The sequence below is a fragment of the Eumetopias jubatus genome, unplaced genomic scaffold, assembly GCF_037043125.1.
Source record: "Eumetopias jubatus isolate StellerSeaLion01/CBP00866 unplaced genomic scaffold, mEumJub1_p1.0 scaffold_3, whole genome shotgun sequence".
Lineage (NCBI taxonomy): Eukaryota > Metazoa > Chordata > Mammalia > Carnivora > Otariidae > Eumetopias > Eumetopias jubatus.
The window spans coordinates 102,822,075-102,843,725 of record NW_028274809.1 but is presented as its reverse complement, the minus strand read 5'-3'; the positions used below and the strand labels follow the sequence as shown (position 1 = coordinate 102,843,725).

Genomic DNA, 21,651 nt, shown 5'->3' with positions numbered 1-21,651 from the left:
GGCTTAGGGAGTGCCCATCGTGCCCAGCTCAGCTCAGACTTGGGATATGCAGGGGGACTCTATCTTTGAGAAGAAAGCCATGACCTTGGAATAAGAAAGGCTCTGATGGGGAGCCTTGGGAGCACCGACCAGCCTTGGCTGTGGATGCCGGGGTCGGCTTCCCATAGGAGCTGTCACCTGAGTTAGTGGTGAAGCCCAGGGGCCAGGGCCTGGAGGAAAGAACTAAGGGCTAAGGAAAGAGCTGCCTTGTTCTCCTGTTAGCTTGTGACTGATATGGCCACGAGTCCTTCTTTCCAATCTGTTTCTCCAAGTTCCTTGGGGAAGGATTTGCCTTCTCAATTCGGGAATCCTAATCTCAAGGACGGGGTTGACAGCTGTGTCCCAGATCCTGAGCAGCCCCTTCTTGCTATCTGTCAGACTCTGTAGGAGTCTCTGGTGTGACAGTGGAGGGACGTGATCATCAAGTGGATTGTATGGCTTGTGGAAAATCACACTCTAGAGATGGCGGAGGCCGCAGTCCGACCCTGGCTGTGGGGCTCCGGGAGCTGGGGACGGCTCTCTGGCAGGAACGGGGTCTAGAGCAGGCACGTGGCATACTGCTTGGAGGAGTCAAGGTAAGCGGGTCATCTCAGCAGCACCCGGGGCAGGGCAGAGGTGTGCAGGGCTGCCGACCTTCCCCCGACCCTCCTGTGATAACCTAGCACTAAGCTGACAGAGGAGTGAGTCAGAGTCACCTGTGAAGTTCAAGTTCTGGTGGACGTCATTGCGAATCTCCCGGTGGCCAGGGTCCCACTCCGATCCCGCGGGACCCAAGCCCAGCTGCTCCCTCTTACAGAACTCAGTTTCCTTGCCTGTAGAATGGGGGACTAGCCTAGACATTACACACCATCCCTGGAGTCCTCATCATTCATGCGTTCTTTCACCCAACGAATACGAGTAATCTACAGCTCTAAAATCACTCATTAGGACGGAGGCCACTCCAGGCAAACAGTGCTGCAAACCTCAAGCTTTCCTTAAGAGCAGGAATCTCTCCAGCACCAGCTAATACTTGTTGCTTTTGCAATCCAATCCCAGCTGACACACCCAGGTGCCACTGACACTTTCGATAGACTTTGCTATAAAACTCAATATTACTAAAAACAAAACAAAACAAAACAAAACCCTCAATATTACTTATTATTAGCCCAACATACTTACACATTTTAGGATTTGGAAAATTTTCCAAAACCTTAGAAGGAGAACCAAAATCTTAAACCAAGCGGAGAGAGCCCATGGGGCCCTGCAGGGTGGAATGCAGGTGGCGGTGGTGGGGGGAGGGGGGTTGTCCTTTGACCTCCGGGAATAGGCTTGCTTGCGTTTCCTTCCTTCTTTAGCTGCTCCATTCCTCTGACTTCAAAATACAAATCCAGATTTGATTTCACGGTGCTTTATGCTTTTGGGTTTGCCAAATTGTTCCTTCGCTGGTTTCCAGCATCTCACTTCTGGAAACCTTTCTACGGTTTAAGCAACACTGGTTGGTGATTGATGACTGTTTCGGGAGTGCTATCAGTTTACTATTTTAACCAATATATCATAAATCAGGAAGAGGAATGCTAGGTCCAAATGGAGAGTGTAGCTTTCACTCATTACCTGGGAGGATTATAGCCATTTCATAAAATCCATTATCTAGGGAAAGGATCCTATTGGCGGGGGCCAGCAAAATTCATTTCATGCTTCAAAAGTTTGTGATGTTGCTGGCTAGAAAAAAAACCCTAAATTGTTTGGAAGGTGGGGATCATGATTTGTTTAAAAACCACAAATGGCCAAGACTGAGCTGTGTCCATTATACCGAATGGCACTTTGTACTCAAATGCTGGGGCAGCCTCAGTCCCAGGGCCCAGGCCCCTGACCACAGCCCTCCCCAGGTCTCTCCAAGGACCTGACCGAAGAGGAAGCACTTCTCCCACCCTCCCCCCTCTCCAATATGGGCCACTGTCATCTCTACCAGGCCCTGTCATGGTCCCCCTCCATGGCCTTCTGCCGTGTCCCTCCAGTCCTCTCTCAACAAGGCAGCTAGAGGGGTGTTCCTACACTACCACCTGGTCATATCCTTCTTGTTGCTCTGAGGCTCGGTCCCCCAGCCCTCACGGCCTACGACACGCCGACATGCCATCTCCTCTCTCTTCTTATCTCGGCCTGTCTCCCTGCCCCTCACCGGTCCCAGGATCCTGACTTCTCCTCCCCCACCCCCACAGGATGCCCACATGCTGCTTCCTCGGTGGGGAATGGCTTCCTTTCTAGAATCCAGGGAAGGACAACAGCTGTTGTTTCCCTTCAACCCCACTACCTGAGCGTTTGCCGCCATTTCTCCTTAAGCACAGTGGCTCTCTGATTTGATCTGTGGTCGCTGTCCCGGGTTCCCCCTGAGGCAGCCACCAGGAGGGCCTCGCCACCTTACCTGACTTTGTTTCCAACTGGCAAAAGGAAAACACAAATGTCCCAGGAACCAGCCCCAACAAGGACCGGGGCTGAGGGGGGCCTCCGTCCCTGACTGTCCTTCCCCTGAGAGTGTGAGTTTGTCTTGCCTTAGGGACAGTACCACCCCCACTGGAACAAGTCCCCCCACTTCTAGAACCCCTGAGGTCCTCCTCTCTGGGGCCCTGAAGGCCGGGCCAGGTTAAGGGCTTTTGGGAAGCCCCAAGAATGAAGATGCTACAGAATGTTAAAAAAAAAGGAGGAGGGGGAGGGAGTTATGATTAAAAAAAAAAAAGTGTCTTCCAGATTTTGCCAAGTCTCTAGACCATTCTTTTTGAATATGACTGTTTCCTTCTCTCCTACACTCAACTTTCCCCAAATTCATTCCTCATGCGAAAACAGCATCTTCCCCAGGGAAGCTCAGTTTTAACACACACGGGTTTCTCAGAGCTGAGGCTCCGCAGACAATAAAGAATCTTGTCTGCGAGTCCTCCCGGCTGCTAAGACCACCGGGAATTGAAGTGGTGAAGACTGAGCTCTCAGAAGCTCGGCTTTGCCACATCTCAGAAGAAACTCCCAGTTCAAAGTTCTGGCTGGCACCCCCAAGCGTCTGCCAGGAGCGCGGAGCCAGGGCAAGAAATGCTGGGGCTGATGATGTGAATTCTCCCACCACCCTACCCGCGACCTCGTCCATCCCCATCTGGCAGCTGGAGTCACTTAACTTTCCTCCCCGGCGGTCCTTACAGCCTCGGGTCCTCCCGCCCTCCTCCCTTGCCCTCCCCGCTGGGGGCACCAGCTCCTGGCTCCCGCCACGCAGCGCCCCCTCCCTGGCGAGCCACCCCCCCACCACCTCTCCAGCTTCAAACTTGCAGCACAGCAGACTGGGACAAGGCGCCGCGAGCCAAAAGAGCCGAAAGCGCAGGCCTGGCCTGTGCAAACAAGAGCGGCCGCCTCCTCATTTCCACTTGAACCGTCGCAGGAAAGCCACCTTTCTCCTTCAACTTACCCTGTGTGGCCCGGAGGGAGGAGGGACCCGCCTGATGGGGCAGCAGTGCCGGGAGGGCACGGGTCTGGAGGCCGCAGGGAGGCGCGGGATGGAGCAGCGGGAGGGAACATCAAGTGGCCGCCGCCGGGAGGGAGGGGGGCGGGCGGGAGGGAGGTGGGGCCCATGAATCATTTATGACCGGGCCGGCGGAGGGTTTGGGAACGTTCGCTAATGCAAACGCTGGGGGATCTGGCGGCAGCCGGAGAAGCTGCCCACCTGCTCCTCCTCTCCGGGGAGGGGCTGTCCCGGGGCGACGGTCCAAAGCCTGGGTGCCTCGGTGCCTGGAGCTCACAGTTCTGCCACCCCCGGAGGGGGAGCGGGAGCAGGGCAGAACCTTAGGGACATCTGGATTACAGCGCTTGCTGGGTAAGGGGAAACCAAGGCCCACAGAAGGGGGGGATGGCTTGCCCAAGGACCACAGTGAGGCTGTGAGAAAGACGTGACTGCTGTCCCCCCCCACCACACTATCCCCTGCCCCTTCTGGAAGGTAACCTGGTTCCCTACAGCTCCTCCGTAGACACTGAGAGCCACAGAGCCAGGGGCGGCCCCCCCGCCCCCGTGCAGGGGTCCCAAGAGGATCTGACCCCATCCCCAACAAGCCGAACTCTCACTAATTGAGTTCCGGTCTTTTGAATGTGCAATCCTTTTCAGGCTGCGGAAAATCACTCCCCACCCTTCCTTTCCCTTGCACAGGGAGGAGAGGACGTGGCAAGTACGCGGGGACAGGAGTGCCCATCAAACAAGGTTGGAACCTTCACTGCTAGACTTTGTGGCTTATGGATTCATCAGGGGAGGTGTGCCAGGACAGCCGATCCCGCTCAGTCTCCAACCTCCTCCTCCACCCCCTCTTGCCAGGTGCTGAGCCAGTAGGATAGTGTGTTTTCTGCTATGAGAGTGAGAAGAGGAATACTAGGGCGGGGAAGGGTCCATATCATTGTCATCTTTACCACTTGCCGCCCCCCCCACCCCGTGACATCCTGTACTCTTTCTTCCCATTGGATCTCAAGGCATCAAGAATATGAGAGCAGCCATTCTGTCCTCCAAAAGGGAGGCTCTGCCTTAAGTAATTAACGTGAATACAAGATGCTTGAGATCTACTCCAGGACAAGTCTGACCTGTAAGAGGAAAGCTCTAGAATCAACCACCCCCTTTCCATGCCTAGACCCATCCTGGCCCCAGTCCTCTTCACAGCTCCCTGACGCTCTGTGCCCTCCCACACACACCTTCAGGAGTATAATCTGAGGGCCTGAAAGCAAGACCAGTTTCCTACTGAGGCGGTGGGGCTTAGGGGACCCACTTCTAAGCCAGAAAGCAGCCGAGGCATCAATGGCCTCCCACAGATTTTGAATGCACTGGCGTACCCCTCAGCATAAGGAACAAGGAGTCAGTTCCATAAATACCAAAGTGCTCCAAGTCCATGCAGTTCTGCCCTCGGGCACAGGGCATCGGGCTGGACTCAGCAGGCCTGCCCCTCAGCATTATTCCTCCTTTAAAGAGGGGGTGCTGGGTCTAGGGAGGAGGTCTGCCCTGCCTGGGCGACCGTGGGCGTGAGCGACAGGCACAGGGCCAGGCCCCACGCCTAGAAGGGGCTGCAAGAGCCGGGCCTGGGTGGCACCCAGGTCTCTGGATCCCAGGCCGGCGCTATGTGAGAGCCCAACACACTTCATCCGGGCTGAGTCAAGGCTGCGTCCCGGGACGGGAAAGCTGGGGAGGAGATGGCCAAAGCAGACACTACTCTGGAGTTGCAAAGGGGTCAGAGGTTTGCTTTGGTCGATTACACAAAGAGCTCATCCCCAAACCTCCTGGGTCAGCAAAACTGAAAAGCAGACCCCTTCTTGGGTGGTAATGCCTCAGATGGCACCGCAAAGCCCACAAAAGGAAAACAAGGGAAGTGACCCAAACTTTGCCTCTGTCTCGGGGGAGCAAAGGGCCCAGGGAGGCGGGAGGCTAGTGGAACAGAGCCTTCGTCCCTGTCTCGCTGGAACCCTTGCCCAGGGTGCACACTTCCCTCTTGGTGGTGAGGACACCGCAGAATCCTGACCCTTCCAACAAGAGTCTGGTAGCAACTGTGTGGGTGGGGGCAGGGGGCATATGGAAACAGTTAAGAACCGGCCGAGCTAGCTGCTATTTGCACGTTCCTCCAGCGAGATGCCTCTCGATTTAGGGCATGTGGTCATTCGGGAGCCTCCAAAAGTACTCCATCGCACTTTCCGGCATTCTAGAAGCTCAGGTTGCATCTATCCCTTCCCCGCCTCCCAGCGCCCACTCCTGATACCACTCCCAAGACAGAAGTGAGGGGGGCCTGAAGGGGCAGAATCCCTGACATGGTCACCCTTCACCTCAGTTTTGTCAGGAGAATGTTCAGGGCCCCAGAGTGGGGTATCACTGGATGGAAGAGGCTGCTCCTGGCCGGCCCCCCCAACCATCTCCAGAGACGCTCCTTCCCTAGGTGTGTGCCCCTTCCGGTCAGGCCTTCCACACGCAGCCATGACTCTCAGCTGGTTCTCTTTGGCCAGGTTCTGGGGGAGTTTAAAGAAATCCCCTTCTGTGATTTGTGGTGCCCCAGAGGGACCAAAAGGCACGCTGTGTTTTAATGCCTGTCTCCAGTAAGAGAGGGGGAGAGACACCTCCAGGCAGCCTACCTCCCATTCCTCTCCCTCAGACATGCAGACACACTCAGCTCTCCACACAGCAGGACTCACAAGCCCAGAGGGTCATTTCAAGATGCCCAAGTGAGCCCATGGCAGAGACAGCAAGTGGGAAGCATAGTCTGGCCACAGCCAACCTCTGTGCTCTCTCCGGTTGGGCACAACCTCCACGATAGCATTCCCCAGAACTAACCTCCCCCTCGACCCCCCAGCCCTCCCGTATGTGCAGGCCCCACAGGAGGGTCCTCAACTGACCTCCTGTCCCCGCTCTACCCTCACAGAGCCTCCTCCAACAGGCTCTCATGGGGACACCAGTTCTCCACGCCCTAGAACCTGGGCTCACCACAACCCAGTACGTGATGTCCAAATCCTGTCCCCAGCTGTGGAAATCTCTCCACTTCTTCAGACACCCCCTATATAGGGTCATTCTGTCGCCCAATTGGCCTCTTCACTCACCCTAAGATGCCTGCAGGCCCGGCACAACCCTCCCTCCTGCCCTGGTCCCTCTTCCCGCTTTCCTGGCTGGGCCAGCCTGGCCTCACCCTCGGTATGGCTTACATGCCTTAGAGGCACGTGGCATATCAGACCCTTTATTTTATTCTGAACACAGGCAGTTCCTGCTCATAAATGGGCTGCGTTCTCAAAATTCAGCCTGTTGTAAATCGATGATTTGAAATTGCAATGCTTTTTTCCTCCTATAAAATAACATATCACGGGTAGGTTTCCAGGTTAGCCTGCCACTGCAGAGGTAACCCAGAATGGGGCTAAAATACTACATATTTGCAGTTAAAACCTCTATTTTGAAAATACAATACTAGCAATTAAGCAGACTGAAAGCCATTGAGCGTTTGATTAGAACAGAATAAAGACTGGTGTGTTATTTATGTTGAGTCCCAGTGCTTGAAGCAAAGCAGAAGCTCATCATAAAAAGCAAAGCTGGATTGGGTGGATTCCACAGTGGGTTGTGTAATCTTGGGGTGGGGGAAGGGGCAGGCACCGATGGGTTAGATAGTCCTAGGCCAGGGGCCACATGGGTGCTGGCTGGAGCCTAGGCGGGTCAGGGATACACAGAAGCAGCTGGGGCCTGCCAGAGAAGTATCTGTGACAGCTCTTCTCAGGGGAACTCAAAGCAAGCCTTGCGTTTCCAGGGTCTTCCGAAGGCCCCTCTCAACACACTAACGGGCACGATGTCTTCTCCTTGGCTTGCTGACCTGATGCTGGAAGAGCCCTCACCTATAAGAAGGCCAAGTTGTGAGCAGTCTAAGCCAGGTCCTCCAAAGGCCCAGCCACAGCAAAGGCTGCTTATGGGGCTCCCATCACTTTACAAAGCGAGGAAGCCGGTAACTGTTAGCCCCGATGCAAACCAAAGCTCACTCTGGCAAGTGGCAGAGCTGACAACCAGCCACAGGACGGCCTCCTGGAGCTCTCTCACATGTCATGCCCACAGACAGCGGGGGGTGGGGGTGGGGGGGGTGGCCTCTCCACTGCGTGGGGATGGATGGGGCTGCCAGCAGAGAGCACAAACACAATTCACCTTCCCAGCTCCAAGACGGCCTGAGTCCACTGCCCTCTCTGAGCCAGGGCCCACACCCCGTCATCAACCCCCTCGTTCATCCATAATTGTGGCGCGCCTGCTCAGCACGGGCACTGGTGAAGCGATGAGGAATAAGGCAGTATGCCGCTCCTCAAAGACCTGAGAACAGAGGGCTTGGCCCGCCTGCCCACCTGCCCACTAAGTGCTCACAGCAGACCCATCACAGCTCAAAGCTCTTGCCAGTGCAACCCCACCCCCCACCCCAAACACAGAAACAGGAGTGCTGAAATCACTGGGCCAGCTCCGTGGCAGGGCAGACATGGCGCAGGACCGCTGGGAGGTCCCGGAGAGTGAGGACGCCTGTGTCCCCCGCACCTGGCACGAGGCCTGGCACGCAGATGGTGCACTGGTAGAGTGCCGGGTAAATCGCGTCCTTCTGTGAGGTGGCATCTCCGACTTGGGCATTTATTCATCCCACGGACATTGAGTAAACGCCTCTGGGGCCCGGGCTCCTTCCAGGTCTCCCATGAGACCTCCTCTGAGACCACAGACATTGGCTGCCTCTGTGGCTCCCCTTCATGGAGAGCCGTGGACTCTGGGGACCCAGATTCTACGGGCTCATGCCGCAAGGCACCGTTGTAAGCAAGAGGTTTTGAAGAGCCAAAGAAAAGGGCGGAGGTGTTGGAGATGGATGGGGGAAAGTGACCAGAGAGAATCCCGCAAGTGCCGTGGCCCCTGAGCTAAGGGCCACTGGGGACGGCTTCCCTTTGCCATCACAAGCCAGTCGCTGCCGGCTCGCCTGCCTAAGCCGGGCACCTTTTGTTACTTGTTCCCCTTGGGGAAGAAGAGGAAGAAACAACCAGCACACGGGGCCACGTCACCCCTTCCGTGGCGGCCGCGCATCGCTGTGTTCCTCCTCCCCATCTGGGGTGGCGCGCCCCTCAGATGTATAATGAATCAGGCAGTCGCTCATTAATAAAAAATGACAAGCGATCATCTCATTGAAATCCATCGAGCTGCCAGAGCCTGCAGACACAACCCCTGCCTCGCTCTCCAATTCCTCTGTGGGCCAGTGGTAATGAGTCTGTGGGGTGCACGGGTCAGCTAGTGAGTGTCTTGGCACATACCATGCAGGCAGGCAAGTCACCTTTCCACGGTGGGCGGCCCAGGGCCAGCAGGTTAGTGCCTTTTTCATCTGCATTAACAAAGGGGCTCAGCTCGGTGGGCCCCAGTTTCCCCAAGGTCAGCAAGGCTGTGGAGAGCTAATCCTGCCATGGCTCCAAAATCCACCGCATCATTTACCCAAGGGGGCCTGAGACCCAACCAGACTTGGGAGACTAAACCACTTTTTTGTCTTAAAAAACAAGTAAGTGAAGGGCACCTGGGTGGCTCAAGTCGGTTGAGCGTCCGACTCTTGGTTTCGGCTCAGGTCATAATCTCTGGGTCCTGAGATTGAGCCCTGCATCGGGCTCTGCGCTCAGCATGGAGTCCGCTTGGGTTTCTCTCCCTCTGCCCCTCCCCCTGCTCACAAGTGCTCACTCTCTTTCTCTCTCACAAACGAATAAATAAATCTTAAAAAAAAAAAAAAGGAAGTAAGTGAGCAAAAGGACTTGACAGGAGCCTAGATGGCTACCTGGTGGCTGGTCCCCAGCCCTAGGCTTGGCACCAAGACCCCCTCCTCAGCTCCTTTCACCAACAGCTGAATCACAGGGAAGCCAGGCCCCTGGTAAGGGTAATGTGCAGATGCCACCTCCAGGAAGCCTCCCAGGCTTCTCCCATAGACCTGCTAGTGCGTTCATTGTCCTATACTCACTTCCACATTCACTACATATAGGGTCCTATGTCCACTGTGGTGTTTTACAGGCAATGTTGGAGGCTGGTGGCCTTGACCACAGACAGCCCTGGGATGGCATTCAGACTCTGTCACTCACCGGCTAGTGACCTCAGGGACATCAGGAACCTGAGGTTTCTCATTTGCACCATGGGTGATGAAGCCTCTCATGTAGATAAGATGAAATGAGATCATGTATTTAAGAGCCTGAGCCCATCATCCATCACCCCACTGCTGTACCATCAATGACAGCTGTCATTCTGGGAGCACGGGTCTTGGGGCTCCTAGACTGTAAGGGCCTAGTGGCCCGGCCTTGCTGGAGTCCGTTACACCAGCACCACCATCACGGTGTGCATCCTGCGTGTGGAGGTTGTATCAGGGGCTATAATGAATCAGCTCCAACTGTCAGAACCATCCTAGGAGCAGGTACATTAAACCCTACAGGACTAGAAGTGGGGAATTCGTCCAGGGCCTCGGGGAGCCGAGTTACGGAGCCTGACTCCATCCTTACTCCCATGTGGCTCCCACTGGTGCTGTGTTTCTACTACTCTAGAGTCCACCAGGGCTCCCTATTAACAATGCAGCCAGAGCCCAGGCTCCAGGATGAGCCCTGGTTGCCTTTCCCATAAGACTGTCTTCCAAGACCAAGGGGTTACACTCAGGCCCCTTACACACCTCTGACCCACTGGCTACCTGAAATGTGGTCCCGCCACATTCATCCTTGGCTGTTCATCCTTCAAACCGGGCTATCCGTCCAAAGCGTCCTGTGACCACTCCTGACCACGGTGACTGCCGCTGAGCTCCACTCCCAGAATCCTGACAGTGGGCTGAGTCCCAGGGGAGCCTTTTGAGCTTCTATAAATGACAGTGTCAGCGGCAGTGTCAGGCAGCTCCAGGGCCTGGGCCGGGGGCTTTTGTGAAGCTCAGGGCCTGTGATAAAGGCAAGGCAAAGATGAGGAGCCCCACTGTCCAGGCTAAGCAAGGCAGGGTGTGAAGTGCCAACATTCACACAGCTCTTTGGTGGCACTGGGAACAAAACCATGCCCTGGAGCATCTCGTGGTGTTGAAGGAGACAGAAATTCCCGCCAACGGTGGACCTTGCCAGCCTCACTCTCACCTGTAAATCAGGAGCTCCATCTGGACACCGCCCTGGACCACTACCACTGACTCCTGCCTGGAGGATGGGCGCGACACTCTCCGAACGCCTGGTCCTCGCTAACCCACTCTGTGTGCCACAGCCGGCCGCCAGGGCGACCTGCAGGGGCAGGCAGGGTGGGGCAGGGCTTGCATTTCTGTCTGGGCTTTGGTACTGTTTGCACATGTTCTAGGAAGTATGTGCAACTTTTTAGTAACAATAAAGGGGGATCATCTGCACCGTTGTTGTGAGGCTTAGCTGTTGTGAGGCTTAGCTGTCTTACTCATCACTCATTCACTCATCCAACACAGCTCCCGGCTCTTGTTTCAAGAAATGGCCCCTTCCTACGAGAGGGCAAGAGGTCACATTTCCGTGCCAGTGACACGCAAGATGAGGGAAGGATGGAGCAGAGAGCGCTCCGGACTCTGAGGCAGGAGGCCCAGGCTTCTGCTGCTGCCACCAACTCAGAGTCAGACCTTAGGGTGGGGCCTGAATGGCCTCACCTAGAGAAAGGGACAAAGGTCCCTCCCATCTCTGACATTGCCAGATGTTCGGGGGACCCAGGGGAAGGGTCCCAGAAAATAGCAAGTCCCTCGGGAGACCCAGCCTCAGGCCTTCTCCTTTAGAAGAGTGAGGAAGAACGGCCCAGTAATGAAGCTATTAGCCAGGGTATCTTGGGGCATGGGGAAGCGACACCCCACTCTGCTGTGCCTTGGCAGAGCCTGGCGCAGGCCCAAGCCTCGTGCAGAGGCAGAGCCAGGGCAAGAATGCTCTGGTCCGGCCCGAGCCCGGAACATGCAGGAGACAATCCATTGCAAAACCCATGCCTCGGGAGGTGGGGTCTGCTCTGCGTTAAGAAACACTTTCCAAATGAGATAATTATTTAATAGCTAATAAATGGAGTCAGGGAGGGGGCAGAGGGTATTCGGTTGATTAAATGCCCGCGGCCCCCAACACTGCATGCCTTCCCCAGGGCTGAGCCTCCTGCCCTCCCTTCCTTATGCCTTCTCAGCCCAGCTCACCTCCACCACATCTTTGGGTATTGAGAACCAACCCACTGGCCACCAGGGTGCACAGAGAGCCCCCAGCAAGATGCCAGGCTGAATCCGAGCTGCCCTGCCCTCCAGTAACTCAGCAGCTTGTTTCTTGCCCTGTCCCACCCTAGGGACGACAGAGCCCAAGAGGGAAGATGGCAGGATTCAACAAGACAAGGGTGGGGCCAGGAGAGGGCAATGGTCACAGAAGCAAAGACTGCCCATTGCTTTTCACAGCTTGGCCCTGGCCCCGGAAGTCCTATGTCCTCAGGAAGCTTCATCAGGCTCTGCCCATTCCAACTCGACAAGGTGGAGGTGGGGGGTGTCAAAGGAGGCCAATCTATGGACACAGGGGAGGAGGGGGGCATCACTCACCAACCACGTGCCAGGTACCTTGTGGAATGCCTACACATACATTTAACTGCACAGGTTGTTTTATATCTTGTTTCTTGACAAATAAGGACATTGAGTCTCAGGGAGGCTAAGTGACTTGTCCAAAGTTGTCAGCCCCAGGAGTCAGTGCCACTTTTGCCTGGCTCCAAAATTTGGGCTCTTTCCACAGCAACATGCTCTGCACCCCTCCTCCCCCACCCTGAGCACTCGGCAGGTGCTCACCAAGTGTGAATTCCCTTCCTAGTTCAACCACTGCAGACAGACGCCAGGCAATCCAATCTCAAAGAGTTCAGGTGTCTACAGTAAGCCTTCCGTCGGCCCTCCTCCAAGGAGAGCTCTAAGAGAGGTGCAAGAGAACTAGAAGCAACCAACCATGGCTCTCAGTGAAGGAGGCTTAGAAGCTCAGAGTGAGTCATGAAGAGAAGTCGAATCATAAGAAAATGGTAAGAAGGGTTTGCAAGGGCCAAGAGTCATGAGCAGGCTGGGTGTGCTGAAAAGAGATTAAAAAACAATAGGGTGCAGTTGTCCACGGGGGACTGCATTGAGATGGTGTGGCCTGGATGGAAATGGCTGGAACACAGTAGGTGATTGATAAAAAATGTTGGATGGATGGGTGGACAGGTGGATGGATAGAAGGATGGGTGGATGGGTGGGTGGATGGGTGGATGGGTGATGGGTTGGTGGGTAGAAAGATGGATGTTTGGATGTATAGATGGATGTTTGAGTAGATGGATGGATAGGGGGGTGGGTAGGTAGATAGATGGATGGTTGGATGGATAGATGGATGTTTGAGTAGATGGATGGATAGGAGGGTGGGTAGGCAGATAGATGGATGGTTGGATGGATAGATGGATGTTTGAGTAGATGGATGGGTAGGGGGGTGGGTAGGTAGATAGATGGATGGTTGGATGGATAGATGGATGTTTGAGTAGATGGATGGGTAGGGGGGTGGGTAGGCAGATAGATGGATGGTTGGATGGATAGATGGATGTTTGAGTAGATGGATGGGTAGGGGGGTGGGTAGGTAGATAGATGGATGGTTGGATGGATAGATGGATGTTTGAGTAGATGGATGGGTAGGGGGGTGGGTAGGTAGATAGATGGATGGTTGGATGGATAGATGGATGTTTGAGTAGATGGATGGATAGGAGGGTGGGTAGGCAGATAGATGGATGGTTGGATGGATAGATGGATGTTTGAGTAGATGGATGGGTAGGGGGGTGGGTAGGTAGATAGATGGATGGTTGGATGGATAGATGGATGTTTGAGTAGATGGATGGGTAGGGGGGTGGGTAGGTAGATAGATGGATGGTTGGATGGATAGATGGATGTTTGAGTAGATGGATGGGTAGGGGGGTGGGTAGGTAGATGGATGGTTGGATGGATAGATGGATGTTTGAGTAGATGGATGGGTAGGGGGGTGGGTAGGTAGATAGATGGATGGTTGGATGGATAGATGGATGTTTGAGTAGATGGATGGATGGGAGGGTGGGTAGGTAGATAGATGGATGGTTGGATGGATAGATGGATGTTTGAGTAGATGGATGGATGGGAGGGTGGGTAGGTAGATAGATGGATGGTTGGATGGATAGATGGATGTTTGAGTAGATGGATGGATGGGAGGGTGGGTAGGTAGATAGATGGGTGGTTGGATGGATAGATGGATGTTTGAGTAGATGGATGGATGGGAGGGTGGGTAGAAGCTCTACAGTCAGGGCATTTCCTCTTCTGGCTTCCCCTTTCTTCCTCACCTCACTCCTTTTTCCTCTCTTCCACAGCCATCTTAGCTCAAATCTTCTCAATCTTCCACAGTGCCCACAGAGAATGGACAGTGTCTTCAAAGACTCACAGCCCTGCATGTCTTGGAGTGCCTCACCAAGTTTTCCCTTGGTCTTCAGACTAGCATTGCCAAAAAGCATGGAGGGATGAGCTTTTCCTCTCAGCCTTCCCCCACCCCATCTCCCACAAGCCCTCAGCCCACACCTTTATTACCTCGGCCTGCCTAGGCAGCTCCCACCTTGATAGAAATCCAAGGGCCCCTGGGCCCAGTTCAACTCAAAGAGAGCCTACTCCCTCTAGGCCTGAAAATAAGCCAGGTCCACCAACGGTCCAAGTTACCCATCAGAGGCCTCTCTGGCTGGGGTTTTATCCCCATTCCAGCCACACGAGACTGCTTCAGATGCCCCTGAGGAATGCACCGAGACAGCCAACAGAAGCATCCTGGGAAAACACTGGTGGTGCAGATTAATGGGAGCATGGGGGACAGGCAGGTATAATGGCCCAGGGCTCAGGACCTCAGTACCCTGGAGCTCAAAGGCTCCTGGGATTCTTGGTGCCGTGGGGGTGTCCTACGGGCCAGTTCCCTTGCACAGCAGCTGGGCCCAAGCACTGCACAGCCTGAGGGCAGCAGAGATCCAGGGAGGCAGTAGGTCCATTTCAGAGTGAGGCTCCTGACTGTCCAAATCCCTCCCCGGCCCACCTTACTGACCACGGGCCATCACGCCTTCTGGCCCAGGAGCAGCTTTCCAAAACCCACCATAATGGGTGGCCCAAACCCTGACCTGGGGCCTGGCAAGAAGAAGCTGGAAAGGTGGAACCATGGGTGATGTTTGAGGCAGGTGCCCTGAGGAAGCCAAGGCAGCCACTTCTCATCCAGAATGGGATGAAAGAAGGGAGGGATGACACGGGGAGCCCAGGCTCTGAAGTCAGCAGCCCAGGGTTGAGTTCAAACGACCCAGCCCTGCTTAAGTAACCCACCTCCCCGAGCCTGGATTGCCCTCTTTGGAAAAATGGAGACGAACACAGTGACTCCCCTAGTGTCAAGAGCACCTGGGATGAGGCAGGTTAAAGTAGGCGGTGCACAAATGGGAGCAGTTATTGCTCTAAATAACATAATTGAGTCTCCTTAATGAACTTAATAGAACGGACGCATGCCTTAATGAGAGGAGAGGTGGTCCAGCCCAGAGGGTAAGAGCTGGAGGCTGGGGTCAGACTGCCAGGGTTGGAAGCCTGGCGCTACCACTTACTGCTGGACCCACAGGCCAGTCACAAAACCCCTCTGGTCTCTCTTTCTTTAACTGCCCAACGGTGATCATGACACTATTTTCCAGTACTGCGTGCACGGGCAGGGGGTAGGGCGGGAGAGGGGGAGGGATTACACATGCAAATGCATGTAAAACACAACCATGCCTGGAACGCTAAGAAATATTAGCTCACAGTATTTTTATCATCTCAGTCTGCCCCGGAGGCTCCGTGCCTTCCCTGGGTGCTGCCTGGATGGGAAAAGAATGGCACTCTGAGAGTGCCTTTCGCTCCCCCCCTTATCTGTCCCGTAAACCTGCAAGCATTGGATCATAGCCCTTGCCTAGAACACTTGCTGACGATCTGGGTAAGAAGCAAAGTGTGGCTGTGACCAATTTCCTTGAGTGGCTCCCTCAGTGGCTTTGATGATGACTCCAAGGGTGAGAACAGCCACAACAGAGCAGGCTGAGAGCTGCCTCCACGGGCAGCCTGGACCCACCGACCTCTCCAGGAGCTCCCAGAGACCCGTTTTCTTACAAAAGCAGGGTCTGCACGAATTCCTTCCTATAGGACCTTCCCTGGTTGGCTGTGAACTGTTTCTCCTTGAGAGTTTGCCTCTCTGATGGGTTCCATGTTTTCCTCTCCTGATTTGTTATGTTTTAAAAATTCTGGCATCAATAAACCTGGTACGAGGGCATCAGGGTCGTGCTCCAGTGGCTCCAAGGTGGACTGTGAGCATTGCTTCTCCCAGTCCACGACGGGGGCCTGGCCCTTCCAGGGCCCGGACTGCTCAGCATCGGGCTAAGCCAGGGGTCTCCAAGTGTGGTCCTAGGCCCACAGCACCAGCATCGTCTGGGACTTCTCAGACATGAGAATTTCAAGCCCCATTCCAAGCCTCCTGAATCAGAAATTCAGGGCGGACCCAAGAAACCTAGGTGTTGTTTTTTTTTTTTTTAAGATTTTATTTATTCATTCGACAGAGAGAGAGAGAGCACAAGAGGGGAAGCAGGAGGGGCAGACGGAGAGGGAGAAGCAGGCTCCCCACTGCATAGGGAGCCCAATGCCAGGCTCGATCCCAGGACCCCGGGGATCATGACCTGAGCTGAAGGTAGAAGCTTAACTGACTGAGCCACCCAGGCGCCCGAAACCTGGGTTCTAACAAGCCTTCTGGGTGATTCTATGGCACACTAAAATCTGAGAACCCCCCGTAGCTAAGCAAACGGCAGGCATTCAAAAAGTCATTTCTGGTAGATACACCTTCCTCCTGGTTTCTTCTTGTCCTCGGATGTGTCTCAACGCAAAAAATGGAAAAACTCAGAACAGACACAGTGGAGACCCTTACACAGCTGTAGATCATCAGGACACCCAAGGTGGCTCAGGGACCCTGGTTTCATCTGCTTGTCACAGCCTGGGGGGGAGGAGACAGCCAGATGCTCAGTACGGACTGGGAACTCCTCTGAAGCAGAACTGTGCAGCAAATATGACAGGTCCTCCTGGCCCTCAGGAGCTGCCAGGGAGCCCTTCCTGGAGCTGGTACCCCAGCAGCACCTGGAGGATGAGGCCTCGTGCAGAACTCTCAGAGATGCTTGCCGTGCCCGGGCCTTCGAACCTGCTGTCCCCTTTGCCTAGAACGCTCCCATGCTTTGGGAAACTCCTTTTCACCCTCTGAGACTCAACTCCAGCTCTGCCTTCTCCAGGAAGCCCTCCTTGACTCCACGCTCCACGCCCTGGGCTACTCTTTTAGCTCCCTTTGCTCTTATCCCTGCACTGTAACTGTCGACATAGCTGGCTGGGGTTTTTTTCTACCAGACTGTGAGCAATCCAAGACCAGGGATCTGTCTTACGCCCCCACTGTAGTCTCCAGTACACAGTAGGCACTGGATAAATGCTGGCTAAATGAAGGGGTAGGCAGAAAGAGGCCCAGGGAACCCCACGGGCCATCATGGGCAGGAAGTGCCCATGTGTCTTTGCTGTCACGGCCACACTGACCCACCCTGGGGGGGCCACACATCCCTATCACCACCACCACCACCAGCATCGTGCACCTGCAGCTCCCCGGACCCTACCCCGAGCCAGCCTCACCTGTGACCGTGCCACCCAGCATCCCTCACGGGTGCCAGGAGGGAAGAATCCCAGCGTATGGCCCAGAAGGGAGACCCTTCCCCCCGGGACTGTGTGAAGAGGAGCTTGGTACACGCATGCAGGGAAGAGGTTCCTCTCTCTTCCAATTTCAACCACTTGGAAAAGCAAAAGGGAAACGTTTATTGGAAAATGTAGAAAAAATGTGACAATGGCATCTTATAGCTTTTCCTCTTTTCTTTCCCTTGATAGACAAGGGCCTAGAGGCTCGACAAACTAAGAAAAAACAGAGCACACCCCCCCCAGCTAGCACAGTACTGGGGTCCAGGCCCGCCCTCTAACCAGGCCCAGGAGAGCGCCTTCAGCCAGGCTACAGGGGGCTTTTCTCCCCAGGCCCAATGAGGAAACTGAGTCACAAGTTCCTACTCCATGGGCCCGCCTCTCCTTGTAGGACCCCTGCCCTGCCCCCCACCCCCACCACACTTATGCCTTCCCTCCTCCCTCTCCAGGCCTCAGTCCCTGTCAGCCAGACAGCAGCTCAATTCTTCCCAACTCAAATCGGCTGCTTCTGTCCTGGATCAAACCAGGCAGCCCCTATGCCTCAAGTCACCCGGCCATTCTTTCAGCCTCGGCTTAACGGGTACCTCCCCTCCAGAAAGCCTGTCCTTAACCCCACAAGAACAGCAAATCATCACCGTTACTGGGCACTCTCTGTGGGACAGCTGGTGCTGACCCCTCAACCACCTTGCAAAAGCAGGGGCCATCACACTCTTGAGTGATCACGCGCGGGGGCACAGAGAGAATAAGGGGTTTGCAAGTTGCCCAAGGACACAGAGCAAGGTGGAGGGGGAGGCTGGGCTAGAAGGCTGTCAGCCTGCGCACTATCCACTCCCAGCTGCCTTCACCCCTGGTCACTTCCCTCTCACAGTCCCCGTCATATGCTCACAATCCCTGCCTGCGTCTGTCTGCCTGCAGAGGGCGGGTGGACACAAGGCATGACACGCAAGGGCACAAGGAGTGCTGGTCTGCCACGGCCTATGGGGTACCAGTGATGGCTCAAGGGTCCTCTTTTCGAGGGGACATCGGTATCCCAAGCCAAAGGAATGAACCCGTAATGGTGGAATTCCAGGCTTCAGCCCCAAGTGGGCTGGGGAGGCCAGGAGGTGTCCGTGGGCAAGAGAAACTTTCCTCAAACCAACCACAGAGAAGCTGTTTCCTTTGTGTGTACGGGTGGCCCTGCCTCTGGGAGGCTGGTACCGGCTCCCCATGCCATCCCTCAGAAATGCACTTGTCCCTTGGTCCTGCATTGGCTTCTTTGGTGCCCACACGGCATGTCATCTGAGGTTGGGGCGCCCACGGTGGAGCCAGGGGTGGCTCCTGGAAAGCAGGGCCTGCCAGCCCCGAGGTGAGGTAAGGCTCCGGTACCTCCTCTGGCCTGAAGCGGCCCCAGCCAGGCCCAGTGCAGAGCTGGTCCCATGAACGAGGCCCGGGAGGATGCTCGCGGCATGGGAAAAGGTTCTTGTGTGTCCGTCTCTGCTTTCCATCGGCCGAGGCAAAGTAGGGATGACTCCACACACTGCAGTCTGTCCTCCTCTGTCACGACACCCTCCAGGCATCCAAGCTCAGTGTTTGCCACCAGGGCCCTCCAAACAGGTGAATGTCATCTAGGCTCCAGGGGGAGCAGGCGCTAGTCCCAGAGCTGCCAGGACTCCCTGTGCGGCTTTATACCCTCGCTCTGCGCCTGGGGCTTCTCCCTCTTTCCATTGGAGTGCAAGGCTCCTCGGGCGCCCTCTGACCTGCCTTCCCAGTCTTCGCTCACTCTGAAACGGATCGGCGTATTTCCCCAAGAGGGGAAGGATGCTCCTCCACTCTGGCCAGTCTGCCCCTCCCACTGGACATCCCGTGGGGCTCTGCTCGGTGTTGCCCATCTCCGGTGGGATTCTGCTTCCTAAATCTTGCTCCATCACAGCTTTCTGCTCTCAGATGTCACCTCCTCAGAGGCGGGTGTCTCTCTCCCACACCTTACTCTGTTTATTTCCCTGCTAAGCCCCTCCTGCTGAAATTGTCTCCTGTGCGTTCCCCGGGAGAGTGTCTACTTCCCACTATAGGCAAGCGGGTTGCATGGAAGCAGGGACAACAGTGGCTTAGCCACTGCCTTGGCCAGGGGGGCATTCGCTGCCCTCCTCCTTACTCAGGGACTGGGTGAAGATGCCCAAGGTGGGGCCTCTCGCTCCGCCTTGACTCACCCTTAGCTCAGTGTAAGACGGGCCCCCAGGGTGAGGAACAGGCCTGACCCATCTGGGGGTCCTCCTAGATTCTTAAAGAACCCCTGATGAGGCCTCCTGGGCAAGGCTGCATTTCGAAGGAGACTGGGGCACACACCGCAGGACACAGTGCCCACCGGGCCTGTCCAAGAGCAAGGCCACTGCCATTTCACTGGCTCTGGACTCACATCGGACCTGTGCTATCTGTGTTTTTGCCTATTTGTTTCCCTCCAAAATGAACCCAACCAGGACAAAGTAACAATTGAGAATTCCTCACTTGGGGGCGCACCTGGGCGGCTCAGTCAGTTAAATGTCTGCCTTTGGCTCAGGTCATGATCCCAGGGTCCTGGGATCGAGCCCCACCGGGCTCCCTGCTCAGCGGGGAGTCAGCTTCTCCCTCACCCTCTGCCCCTCCCCCTTGCCCATGCTCACGCTCTCGCTCTCTCTCTCTCAAATAAATAAAATCTTAAAAAAGGAAGGAAGGAAGGAAGGAAGGAAGGAGGGAGGGAGGGAGGGAGGGAGGGAGGGAGGGAGGGAGGGAGGGAGGGAGGGAGGAAGGAAGAAAGAAAATTCCTCTCTTAGGATGAGCCTCGCCAGACCTTTGATTCCCTGACGGTGTTCAAACCAGGGACTTCACAGCCCATCCTGGACTTCCCCGAGTCAGCAAGTTCCCCTAGCAAGCTGAGGTTCATTCACACTGTTTCATGTTAATTTTCACGGCGCGCGCGCACGCGTGTGTGTGTGTGTGTGTGTGTGTGTGTGTGTGTGTGTGTGTGTGTGTGTGTGTGTGGCTTTAAAAAAGACTAAGCAATTCTGCCTATGCTTTTTAAGAAATCAAATAGCACAGAAGGGCCTCTAAAAAAGGCACAGTCCCCCTCCCTGTGCTCCAGGGGCAACCATGTTTTATGTTTTAAAACTTTTTCTACTTTTAGCTCCTCTGGCGCCTATCTGATCTATACAAGGGATCTATTAAAACAGTGTGTTTTGATGCTTTAATCCTATGAGCACAATGTTTCTGACTGATGAGTTATTTATATGGAGGATGACTCCGTTCACTTGAGCCTCCCCTGCCATGCACAGGATTGTGTGTAAGGGCACCACTTCCTCCCAGTGTAGTGATGACATGACCTTCCGCCCTGGCAGAGGTGCAGACTCTCTGCTGAAGCCTCTCCCCTGTGCCCCATGGCTCTCCCATCCTCAGGGCCCTCTGCACTGATTCAGGAGGTGGGGCCTTGCCATCAAGACCCTCTGGGGTTCTCCCTCCTGGGGTCCTCAGTCTTCCCTCCCTTCATTCACCCCCCTCCTTTGCATCATAGGACCCTTAAGTAAATGTCTAAGAAGGATATGTGGAAGGAAAAGGTTCTGAGTCCTTCCTGTATGGCTGAAAATGTCCCTCATCCCCGAGTGACAATCAGGCTGACAGTCTGATCAATAGTGGGGCTCGATCTTATGGCCCTGAGATCATGACCATGGTATTTCCCTCATACCTGCCAGTGCCATCACTGTCTTCCCACACAGCCTCTTGCTGATGAAGACAGGTGTAGAGTGTAATCCTCCTGCCTGGGTACATGACCTGGGTTTGTGTTTGTTTTTCCATTCTCTCAAAATGTTTAGGTACATTTCTTTATCCTTGGTTTTCTGAAATTTCACAAAAATATGTCTCAATGGGAATTTCTTTTAAAAGCGAGGCACACTGAAGATTATTTTCATGTGAGGATTTTTGTCCTTCAGATATAGACAAATTTCTTGTATTTTTTTTTATTATTTTAGAGAAAGAGAGAGAGAGGGTGCATGAGCAAATGTGAGAAGGGAAAGGGGCAGAAGGAGAGTGAATCTCAAGCAGACTCTGTGCCGACTGTGGAGCCGGACTTGAGGCTCCATCTCAGGACCCTGAGATCATGACCTAAACTGAAATCAAGAGTCAGACACTTAACCAGCTGAGCCACGCAGGCGCCCCTCTTGTATTAATTATTTTATCATTTTTCTCTCATCTGTTTCCTATTTCAGTTTTTGGAACTTCCATTTAGTTACACGGTCAATCACCGGCATTAATATTCTAGCTTTCTCCACTTTCCTCTCATATTTCTCTTTGCCTTTGCCTTTTGATTCTTCGTTCCATGGTATTTCCATGAGTCATCTTTCATCCTTTTAATGAACTTCTTATTTCTGCCATCGTATTTTTAATCTAAAGCTGGTTTTTTCTTTTCTTATTT

The 21,651-nt window shown here is 54.6% G+C and overlaps 1 protein-coding gene across 5 annotated transcripts in view; it reads right to left on the bottom strand.

The window, feature by feature from the left end:
* The window catches only part of GLI2 (GLI family zinc finger 2), a 182,738-nt gene that overhangs the window by 112,310 nt on the left and 48,777 nt on the right, over positions 1 to 21,651 (bottom strand). Inside the window, exon 1 of one of the 5 annotated variants that reach the window (XM_088022165.1) lies at positions 3,605 to 3,677. The exons of the other annotated variants lie outside the window; for them this stretch is intronic. The gene's annotated coding sequence lies outside the window, so the exon portion shown is untranslated. Of the gene's footprint in view, positions 1 to 3,604; positions 3,678 to 21,651 lie in introns of those variants that run through there. 5 annotated transcript variants of the gene reach the window in all.